We start from the raw sequence: 11579 nt of genomic DNA, 5'->3' as shown, positions 1-11579 counted from the left end.
CACTATTGCCTTTGATGTTTGATGTTTCTACCTCCTAATTGATCAAAATGAAAGCTTTTTTCAACTTCGAAAATGCTTACAGCACCTGGTATTCCCAGGCGCTCTCCCATCCAAGTACTAACTAGGCCCGACCCTGCTTAGCTTCCGAGATCGGACGAGATCGGGCGGGTCCAGGGTGGTATGGCCGTAAGCAAAGGCACAGTGAACAAGTGGGCCTTTTATAGCTGGCTGCTGTGAGCACTATTGCCTTTGATGTTTGATGTTTCTACCTCCTAATTGATCAAAATGAAAGCTTTTTTCAACTTCGAAAATGCTTACAGCACCTGGTATTCCCAGGCGGTCTCCCATCCAAGTACTAACTAGGCCCGACCCTGCTTAGCTTCCGAGATCGGACGAGATCGGGCGGGTCCAGGGTGGTATGGCCGTAAGCAAAGGCACAGTGAACAAGTGGGCCTTTTATAGCTGGCTGCTGTGAGCACTATTGCCTTTGATGTTTGATGTTTCTACCTCCTAATTGATCAAAATGAAAGCTTTTTTCAACTTCGAAAATGCTTACAGCACCTGGTATTCCCAGGCGCTCTCCCATCCAAGTACTAACTAGGCCCGACCCTGCTTAGCTTCCGAGATCGGACGAGATCGGGCGGGTCCAGGGTGGTATGGCCGTAAGCAAAGGCACAGTGAACAAGTGGGCCTTTTATAGCTGGCTGCTGTGAGCACTATTGCCTTTGATGTTTGATGTTTCTACCTCCTAATTGATCAAAATGAAAGCTTTTTTCAACTTCGAAAATGCTTACAGCACCTGGTATTCCCAGGCGGTCTCCCATCCAAGTACTAACTAGGCCCGACCCTGCTTAGCTTCCGAGATCGGACGAGATCGGGCGGGTCCAGGGTGGTATGGCCGTAAGCAAAGGCACAGTGAACAAGTGGGCCTTTTATAGCTGGCTGCTGTGAGCACTATTGCCTTTGATGTTTGATGTTTCTACCTCCTAATTGATCAAAATGAAAGCTTTTTTCAACTTCGAAAATGCTTACAGCACCTGGTATTCCCAGGCGCTCTCCCATCCAAGTACTAACTAGGCCCGACCCTGCTTAGCTTCCGAGATCGGACGAGATCGGGCGGGTCCAGGGTGGTATGGCCGTAAGCAAAGGCACAGTGAACAAGTGGGCCTTTTATAGCTGGCTGCTGTGAGCACTATTGCCTTTGATGTTTGATGTTTCTACCTCCTAATTGATCAAAATGAAAGCTTTTTTCAACTTCGAAAATGCTTACAGCACCTTGTATTCCCAGGCGGTCTCCCATCCAAGTACTAACTAGGCCCGACCCTGCTTAGCTTCCGAGATCGGACGAGATCGGGCGGGTCCAGGGTGGTATGGCCGTAAGCAAAGGCATAGTGAACAAGTGGGCCTTTTATAGCTGGCTGCTGTGAGCACTATTGCCTTTGATGTTTGATGTTTCTACCTCCTAATTGATCAAAATGAAAGCTTTTTTCAACTTCGAAAATGCTTACAGCACCTGGTATTCCCAGGCGGTCTCCCATCCAAGTACTAACTAGGCCCGACCCTGCTTAGCTTCCGAGATCGGACGAGATCGGGCTGGTCCAGGGTGGTATGGCCGTAAGCAAAGGCACAGTGAACAAGTGGGCCTTTTATAGCTGGCTGCTGTGAGCACTATTGCCTTTGATGTTTGATGTTTCTACCTCCTAATTGATCAAAATGAAAGCTTTTTTCAACTTCGAAAATGCTTACAGCACCTGGTATTCCCAGGCGGTCTCCCATCCAAGTACTAACTAGGCCCGACCCTGCTTAGCTTCCGAGATCGGACGAGATCAGGCGGGTCCAGGGTGGTATGGCCGTAAGCAAAGGCACAGTGAACAAGTGGGCCTTTTATAGCTGGCTGCTGTGAGCACTATTGCCTTTGATGTTTGATGTTTCTACCTCCTAATTGATCAAAATGAAAGCTTTTTTCAACTTCGAAAATGCTTACAGCACCTGGTATTCCCAGGCGGTCTCCCATCCAAGTACTAACTAGGCCCGACCCTGCTTAGCTTCCGAGATCGGACGAGATCGGGCGGGTCCAGGGTGGTATGGCCGTAAGCAAAGGCACAGTGAACAAGTGGGCCTTTTATAGCTGGCTGCTGTGAGCACTATTGCCTTTGATGTTTGATGTTTCTACCTCCTAATTGATCAAAATGAAAGCTTTTTTCAACTTCGAAAATGCTTACAGCACCTGGTATTCCCAGGCGCTCTCCCATCCAAGTACTAACTAGGCCCGACCCTGCTTAGCTTCCGAGATCGGACGAGATCGGGCGGGTCCAGGGTGGTATGGCCGTAAGCAAAGGCACAGTGAACAAGTGGGCCTTTTATAGCTGGCTGCTGTGAGCACTATTGCCTTTGATGTTTGATGTTTCTACCTCCTAATTGATCAAAATGAAAGCTTTTTTCAACTTCGAAAATGCTTACAGCACCTGGTATTCCCAGGCGGTCTCCCATCCAAGTACTAACTAGGCCCGACCCTGCTTAGCTTCCGAGATCGGACGAGATTGGGCGGGTCCAGGGTGGTATGGCCGTAAGCAAAGGCACAGTGAACAAGTGGGCCTTTTATAGCTGGCTGCTGTGAGCACTATTGCCTTTGATGTTTGATGTTTCTACCTCCTAATTGATCAAAATGAAAGCTTTTTTCAACTTCGAAAATGCTTACAGCACCTGGTATTCCCAGGCGGTCTCCCATCCAAGTACTAACTAGGCCCGACCCTGCTTAGCTTCCGAGATCGGACGAGATCGGGCGGGTCCAGGGTGGTATGGCCGTAAGCAAAGGCACAGTGAACAAGTGGGCCTTTTATAGCTGGCTGCTGTGAGCACTATTGCCTTTGATGTTTGATGTTTCTACCTCCTAATTGATCAAAATGAAAGCTTTTTTCAACTTCGAAAATGCTTACAGCACCTGGTATTCCCAGGCGGTCTCCCATCCAAGTACTAACTAGGCCCGACCCTGCTTAGCTTCCGAGATCGGACGAGATCGGGCGGGTCCAGGGTGGTATGGCCGTAAGCAAAGGCACAGTGAACAAGTGGGCCTTTTATAGCTGGCTGCTGTGAGCACTATTGCCTTTGATGTTTGATGTTTCTACCTCCTAATTGATCAAAATGAAAGCTTTTTTCAACTTCGAAAATGCTTACAGCACCTGGTATTCCCAGGCGGTCTCCCATCCAAGTACTAACTAGGCCCGACCCTGCTTAGCTTCCGAGATCGGACGAGATCGGGCGGGTCCAGGGTGGTATGGCCGTAAGCAAAGGCACAGTGAACAAGTGGGCCTTTTATAGCTGGCTGCTGTGAGCACTATTGCCTTTGATGTTTGATGTTTCTACCTCCTAATTGATCAAAATGAAAGCTTTTTTCAACTTCGAAAATGCTTACAGCACCTGGTATTCCCAGGCGGTCTCCCATCCAAGTACTAACTAGGCCCGACCCTGCTTAGCTTCCGAGATCGGACGAGATCGGGCGGGTCCAGGGTGGTATGGCCGTAAGCAAAGGCACAGTGAACAAGTGGGCCTTTTATAGCTGGCTGCTGTGAGCACTATTGCCTTTGATGTTTGATGTTTCTACCTCCTAATTGATCAAAATGAAAGCTTTTTTCAACTTCGAAAATGCTTACAGCACCTGGTATTCCCAGGCGGTCTCCCATCCAAGTACTAACTAGGCCCGACCCTGCTTAGCTTCCGAGATCGGACGAGATCGGGCGGGTCCAGGGTGGTATGGCCGTAAGCAAAGGCACAGTGAACAAGTGGGCCTTTTATAGCTGGCTGCTGTGAGCACTATTGCCTTTGATGTTTGATGTTTCTACCTCCTAATTGATCAAAATGAAAGCTTTTTTCAACTTCGAAAATGCTTACAGCACCTGGTATTCCCAGGCGGTCTCCCATCCAAGTACTAACTAGGCCCGACTCTGCTTAGCTTCCGAGATCGGACGAGATCAGGCGGGTCCAGGGTGGTATGGCCGTAAGCAAAGGCACAGTGAACAAGTGGGCCTTTTATAGCTGGCTGCTGTGAGCACTATTGCCTTTGATGTTTGATGTTTCTACCTCCTAATTGATCAAAATGAAAGCTTTTTTCAACTTCGAAAATGCTTACAGCACCTGGTATTCCCAGGCGGTCTCCCATCCAAGTACTAACTAGGCCCGACCCTGCTTAGCTTCCGAGATCGGACGAGATCGGGCGGGTCCAGGGTGGTATGGCCGTAAGCAAAGGCACAGTGAACAAGTGGGCCTTTTATAGCTGGCTGCTGTGAGCACTATTGCCTTTGATGTTTGATGTTTCTACCTCCTAATTGATCAAAATGAAAGCTTTTTTCAACTTCGAAAATGCTTACAGCACCTGGTATTCCCAGGCGCTCTCCCATCCAAGTACTAACTAGGCCCGACCCTGCTTAGCTTCCGAGATCGGACGAGATCGGGCGGGTCCAGGGTGGTATGGCCGTAAGCAAAGGCACAGTGAACAAGTGGGCCTTTTATAGCTGGCTGCTGTGAGCACTATTGCCTTTGATGTTTGATGTTTCTACCTCCTAATTGATCAAAATGAAAGCTTTTTTCAACTTCGAAAATGCTTACAGCACCTGGTATTCCCAGGCGGTCTCCCATCCAAGTACTAACTAGGCCCGACCCTGCTTAGCTTCCGAGATCGGACGAGATCGGGCGGGTCCAGGGTGGTATGGCCGTAAGCAAAGGCACAGTGAACAAGTGGGCCTTTTATAGCTGGCTGCTGTGAGCACTATTGCCTTTGATGTTTGATGTTTCTACCTCCTAATTGATCAAAATGAAAGCTTTTTTCAACTTCGAAAATGCTTACAGCACCTGGTATTCCCAGGCGGTCTCCCATCCAAGTACTAACTAGGCCCGACCCTGCTTAGCTTCCGAGATCGGACGAGATCGGGCGGGTCCAGGGTGGTATGGCCGTAAGCAAAGGCACAGTGAACAAGTGGGCCTTTTATAGCTGGCTGCTGTGAGCACTATTGCCTTTGATGTTTGATGTTTCTACCTCCTAATTGATCAAAATGAAAGCTTTTTTCAACTTCGAAAATGCTTACAGCACCTGGTATTCCCAGGCGGTCTCCCATCCAAGTACTAACTAGGCCCGACCCTGCTTAGCTTCCGAGATCGGACGAGATCGGGCGGGTCCAGGGTGGTATGGCCGTAAGCAAAGGCACAGTGAACAAGTGGGCCTTTTATAGCTGGCTGCTGTGAGCACTATTGCCTTTGATGTTTGATGTTTCTACCTCCTAATTGATCAAAATGAAAGCTTTTTTCAACTTCGAAAATGCTTACAGCACCTGGTATTCCCAGGCGGTCTCCCATCCAAGTACTAACTAGGCCCGACCCTGCTTAGCTTCCGAGATCGGACGAGATCGGGCGGGTCCAGGGTGGTATGGCCGTAAGCAAAGGCACAGTGAACAAGTGGGCCTTTTATAGCTGGCTGCTGTGAGCACTATTGCCTTTGATGTTTGATGTTTCTACCTCCTAATTGATCAAAATGAAAGCTTTTTTCAACTTCGAAAATGCTTACAGCACCTGGTATTCCCAGGCGGTCTCCCATCCAAGTACTAACTAGGCCCGACCCTGCTTAGCTTCCGAGATCGGACGAGATCGGGCGGGTCCAGGGTGGTATGGCCGTAAGCAAAGGCACAGTGAACAAGTGGGCCTTTTATAGCTGGCTGCTGTGAGCACTATTGCCTTTGATGTTTGATGTTTCTACCTCCTAATTGATCAAAATGAAAGCTTTTTTCAACTTCGAAAATGCTTACAGCACCTGGTATTCCCAGGCGAATTCTCCTCCAAGTCCCCAAGCTCCCGCCAGCCGACCAATGGTTGTACAATGCTGTACAGAGTTGTACAGCGATCAGCCAATGGTTGTATAATGTTGTACAGAGATCGGCGCTCAACAGACCAATCATTGAGCGAGGATAGGAAAACGTCATCTAATTTATTCATATATGCACGATCTCGGCACTGGCGGCGGCCATTGTTGACGTTGATTTCTCACAGGTAAAGTTTCATATTCTTCATCCTAACGCTGTTTTGTCTGTGAGCAACCATATTACTTGTGGATGGTCTCGTTTTAACCATGACAATCTATGCTTTCTAACGGTGTATGGCATGACTGTATTCATCCAAGGGTCGTTGAAATATAAGCTGATTAATGTGTGTAGTGTAACTATAGCTTGCCAGACTGTTTACATTGAAGTCTAACCGAGTTAACCGCCAACACTATTATTGCTGTGAGCAACCATATTACTCGTGGATGATCTCGTTTTAATCATGACAATCTAAGCTTTCTAACGGTGTATGGCACGACTGTATTAATCCAAGGGTCGTTGAAATATAAGATGATTAATGTGTGTAGTGTAACGATAGCTTGCCAGACTGTTTACATTGAAGTCTAACCGAGTTAACCGCTAACACTATTATTGCTGTGAGCAACCATATTATTCGTGGATACTCTCGTTTTAATCATGACAATCTAAGCTTTCTAACGGTGTATGGCACGACTGTATTAATCCAAGGGTCGTTGAAATATAAGATGATTAATGTGTGTAGTGTAACGATAGCTTGCCAGACTGTTTACATTGAAGGCTAACCGAGTTAACCGCTAACACTATTATTGCTGTGAGCAACCATATTATTCGTGGATAATCTCGTTTTAATCATGACAATCTAAGCTTTCTAACGGTGTATGGCATGACTATATTCACCCAAGAGTCGTTGAAATAATAAGCTGATTAAGGTGTGTTGTGCTTTCCGGTGACAATCAACATTTTCTTGGTCAATTTGATGTGGATATGTGTTAACATGGGTAAATGTGACTGTTAAGACAACAACAACATAGATAACAATATGGCGAGCGTGTTGTTCTAGGCTAATACACAAACAGCACATTTCTGTATAATAAAGGGCTACATATTGTCAATCTAAATGATCTGCTTTTAGTTTTACTCATGTATTCATGTTTTACTGTACCAGATGAAACATGGAGAAGCCTACACATCAGTGCAGCGTGTGCCACAAGACTTTCACTAAAAAGTCCAACCTGACGAGGCATCTGAAGATGTCCGAGACGACCCCATCCTCGGCGGTCTCGTCATTCCACTGCCCAACATCAACGCCAAGTCGATCTCGACCTTCACTGCTAGGGAGGAGAAGAAGACCAACTACGGGGCGACAGTACTACCCAAGGTGACTCCTCACCTGAAAGTGCTGTCTGACGCACCATTCCCGTAGGCTCCTGCGCTGCCAACATCCCTCCCTCTGCCAGACCGGCCTCAGGTCCAGTACCAGCACATCCATCACGAGGCTGGAAAGAGACGTGGTGAGAAGCGGAGGTAAGTTGTCATAAGCACTTTGTTTCCCCTGCTGGCTGTGGAAAGCAAATAGCACACGTCATATCAATACCGATCACATGTGTATTTTATATTTCCAGATTATTTGTTGATGAGCTCTGGCCCTGTGACTCCTGCGAACCGGCCCGTTCAGCTCACGGTGTTGTCGTCCTCCACCCGGCCCAAGCCTGCTGCGCTCACCCACCTCCAGCCGAGGCCTCCTGCTGCGTTCACCTATGGCCCACCCACTGTTTCGTGGGCCATCCTGCAGCCAGAGCTTTGTCCCTCCTGCACCAACAGTGAAGGCATTCATGCCCAACAAGTCCTCACGGCCATGTGGGGCTACGACAATGTGGTGTACGACAATTTTGAACACTTTAAGAGTGTCGTGGATGCGGAGTTGGGAAGGAGGACTGTGTGTGTGTGTGTGTGTGTGTGTGTGTGTGTGTGTGTGTAATTTACCTCTGTGATGCCACTGTTCCTGTGCCATCTGTAGGAGAGAGAAAGTGGCTTGTTTGTGTTCGTTTGTCTCTTTCTTTGTGTGTATTAAAGTGCTTCAGCAAGCACTATCTATTTATATAGTTAAAAAAATGCACTTTGCAGTTTTACTTAAAGTTATTTTGTTTGTTTTTTATTTATTATTATTTATATTGATGTTAAAATGCACTTTGTAGTATCTGTTCTGGTCTATGTTCAATATCAAGGCCAATCTTTTTAACCTTAATCAGTTCCAATCTAACACAATCAGTTTACATAGCCTTCAGTGGTTGTTCATGTACAGATAATCTGTGTTTTTGTCATGTGTGTTGTTTGTTTGTCAGCTTCATGTCTTTGTGATGTTTGCCTGTATCTGTCTGCTTCATGTTTAACAAAAGTTTGCTAAAGAAAACACAAAAAAACACAACAGAGAGGAACGGCTTGAGCCTTTATTTGTTGATTGGTCACCTGAGTCTTTGGATCATCATGTTCATTATTGCACTTTAGCCTGTACAAGCCAATTGTTAATTTGTATCTTAAGTACAAGTGTGTGTTTTTGATTATTATTGATGTTATTTATGTGCCTGTGTGTATGTGATGTGTGTATGTCTGTCAGCTCCATGTTTAACTAAATGTTTGCAAATGGTAGTAAATGTTTGTCTCTCGTGTTCTCACCTGTAGATCTGTACCTTGTCGTTGTGGGCGAGCTTTTAACTAAACAGATCTTGTTTACTTGTGTTTTTATATGGATTGCCTTTTCAATGAAACACATTCTGGGTGAAAAATAAAAGTTGTAAAAGTATTTTGGAGTCTCTGTGTGCTTGGGTTTCACAAGGGGTGGGATAGTGGAAAGAAACAAAACACACCAAAGCAATTAGAAGTCCTTGTGTGAAAACAATGAGTTCTGTGAATGACTCTGATGTCTTCCAGACAAAGTGAGAGTGCACTGAATACATTCATATTCTTTTTCGTAATTCAGCCCAAAAATTACAACAATTATACACTTTTCCACTTGATTATATGAATCTCATCAGCTACGCCAACTCAAACTATAAAAATAATAAACAAAACATTCAGCAAACTAGTGGATTTTGATAAACTAGGCCTTGCACATGACATTTCTGGTAATAAAACCTCCCACCAGTGGCCACCAGATGGAGCCCTCCGTTTAGGATCGTGATCCTCTGATCCGATCCCAGGGGTTGTAGGATAGGGACTTTGGGGGGTCATGAGCCATTCCCAGGCGAATTCTCCTCCAAGTCCCCAAGCTCCCGCCAGCCGACCAATGGTTGTACAATGCTGTACAGAGTTGTACAGCGATCAGCCAATGGTTGTATAATGTTGTACAGAGATCGGCGCTCAACAGACCAATCATTGAGCGAGGATAGGAAAACGTCATCTAATTTATTCATATATGCACGATCTCGGCACTGGCGGCGGCCATTGTTGACGTTGATTTCTCACAGGTAAAGTTTCATATTCTTCATCCTAACGCTGTTTTGTCTGTGAGCAACCATATTACTTGTGGATGGTCTCGTTTTAACCATGACAATCTATGCTTTCTAACGGTGTATGGCATGACTGTATTCATCCAAGGGTCGTTGAAATATAAGCTGATTAATGTGTGTAGTGTAACTATAGCTTGCCAGACTGTTTACATTGAAGTCTAACCGAGTTAACCGCCAACACTATTATTGCTGTGAGCAACCATATTACTCGTGGATGATCTCGTTTTAATCATGACAATCTAAGCTTTCTAACGGTGTATGGCACGACTGTATTAATCCAAGGGTCGTTGAAATATAAGATGATTAATGTGTGTAGTGTAACGATAGCTTGCCAGACTGTTTACATTGAAGTCTAACCGAGTTAACCGCTAACACTATTATTGCTGTGAGCAACCATATTATTCGTGGATACTCTCGTTTTAATCATGACAATCTAAGCTTTCTAACGGTGTATGGCACGACTGTATTAATCCAAGGGTCGTTGAAATATAAGATGATTAATGTGTGTAGTGTAACGATAGCTTGCCAGACTGTTTACATTGAAGGCTAACCGAGTTAACCGCTAACACTATTATTGCTGTGAGCAACCATATTATTCGTGGATAATCTCGTTTTAATCATGACAATCTAAGCTTTCTAACGGTGTATGGCATGACTATATTCACCCAAGAGTCGTTGAAATAATAAGCTGATTAAGGTGTGTTGTGCTTTCCGGTGACAATCAACATTTTCTTGGTCAATTTGATGTGGATATGTGTTAACATGGGTAAATGTGACTGTTAAGACAACAACAACATAGATAACAATATGGCGAGCGTGTTGTTCTAGGCTAATACACAAACAGCACATTTCTGTATAATAAAGGGCTACATATTGTCAATCTAAATGATCTGCTTTTAGTTTTACTCATGTATTCATGTTTTACTGTACCAGATGAAACATGGAGAAGCCTACACATCAGTGCAGCGTGTGCCACAAGACTTTCACTAAAAAGTCCAACCTGACGAGGCATCTGAAGATGTCCGAGACGACCCCATCCTCGGCGGTCTCGTCATTCCACTGCCCAACATCAACGCCAAGTCGATCTCGACCTTCACTGCTAGGGAGGAGAAGAAGACCAACTACGGGGCGACAGTACTACCCAAGGTGACTCCTCACCTGAAAGTGCTGTCTGACGCACCATTCCCGTAGGCTCCTGCGCTGCCAACATCCCTCCCTCTGCCAGACCGGCCTCAGGTCCAGTACCAGCACATCCATCACGAGGCTGGAAAGAGACGTGGTGAGAAGCGGAGGTAAGTTGTCATAAGCACTTTGTTTCCCCTGCTGGCTGTGGAAAGCAAATAGCACACGTCATATCAATACCGATCACATGTGTATTTTATATTTCCAGATTATTTGTTGATGAGCTCTGGCCCTGTGACTCCTGCGAACCGGCCCGTTCAGCTCACGGTGTTGTCGTCCTCCACCCGGCCCAAGCCTGCTGCGCTCACCCACCTCCAGCCGAGGCCTCCTGCTGCGTTCACCTATGGCCCACCCACTGTTTCGTGGGCCATCCTGCAGCCAGAGCTTTGTCCCTCCTGCACCAACAGTGAAGGCATTCATGCCCAACAAGTCCTCACGGCCATGTGGGGCTACGACAATGTGGTGTACGACAATTTTGAACACTTTAAGAGTGTCGTGGATGCGGAGTTGGGAAGGAGGACTGTGTGTGTGTGTGTGTGTGTGTGTGTGTGTGTGTGTGTGTAATTTACCTCTGTGATGCCACTGTTCCTGTGCCATCTGTAGGAGAGAGAAAGTGGCTTGTTTGTGTTCGTTTGTCTCTTTCTTTGTGTGTATTAAAGTGCTTCAGCAAGCACTATCTATTTATATAGTTAAAAAAATGCACTTTGCAGTTTTACTTAAAGTTATTTTGTTTGTTTTTTATTTATTATTATTTATATTGATGTTAAAATGCACTTTGTAGTATCTGTTCTGGTCTATGTTCAATATCAAGGCCAATCTTTTTAACCTTAATCAGTTCCAATCTAACACAATCAGTTTACATAGCCTTCAGTGGTTGTTCATGTACAGATAATCTGTGTTTTTGTCATGTGTGTTGTTTGTTTGTCAGCTTCATGTCTTTGTGATGTTTGCCTGTATCTGTCTGCTTCATGTTTAACAAAAGTTTGCTAAAGAAAACACAAAAAAACACAACAGAGAGGAACGGCTTGAGCCTTTATTTGTTGATTGG

This window comes from Ammodytes marinus, assembly GCF_949987685.1.
Source record: "Ammodytes marinus genome assembly, chromosome: 9".
Lineage (NCBI taxonomy): Eukaryota > Metazoa > Chordata > Actinopteri > Uranoscopiformes > Ammodytidae > Ammodytes > Ammodytes marinus.
Note: the sequence above shows the minus strand (reverse complement) of the source record.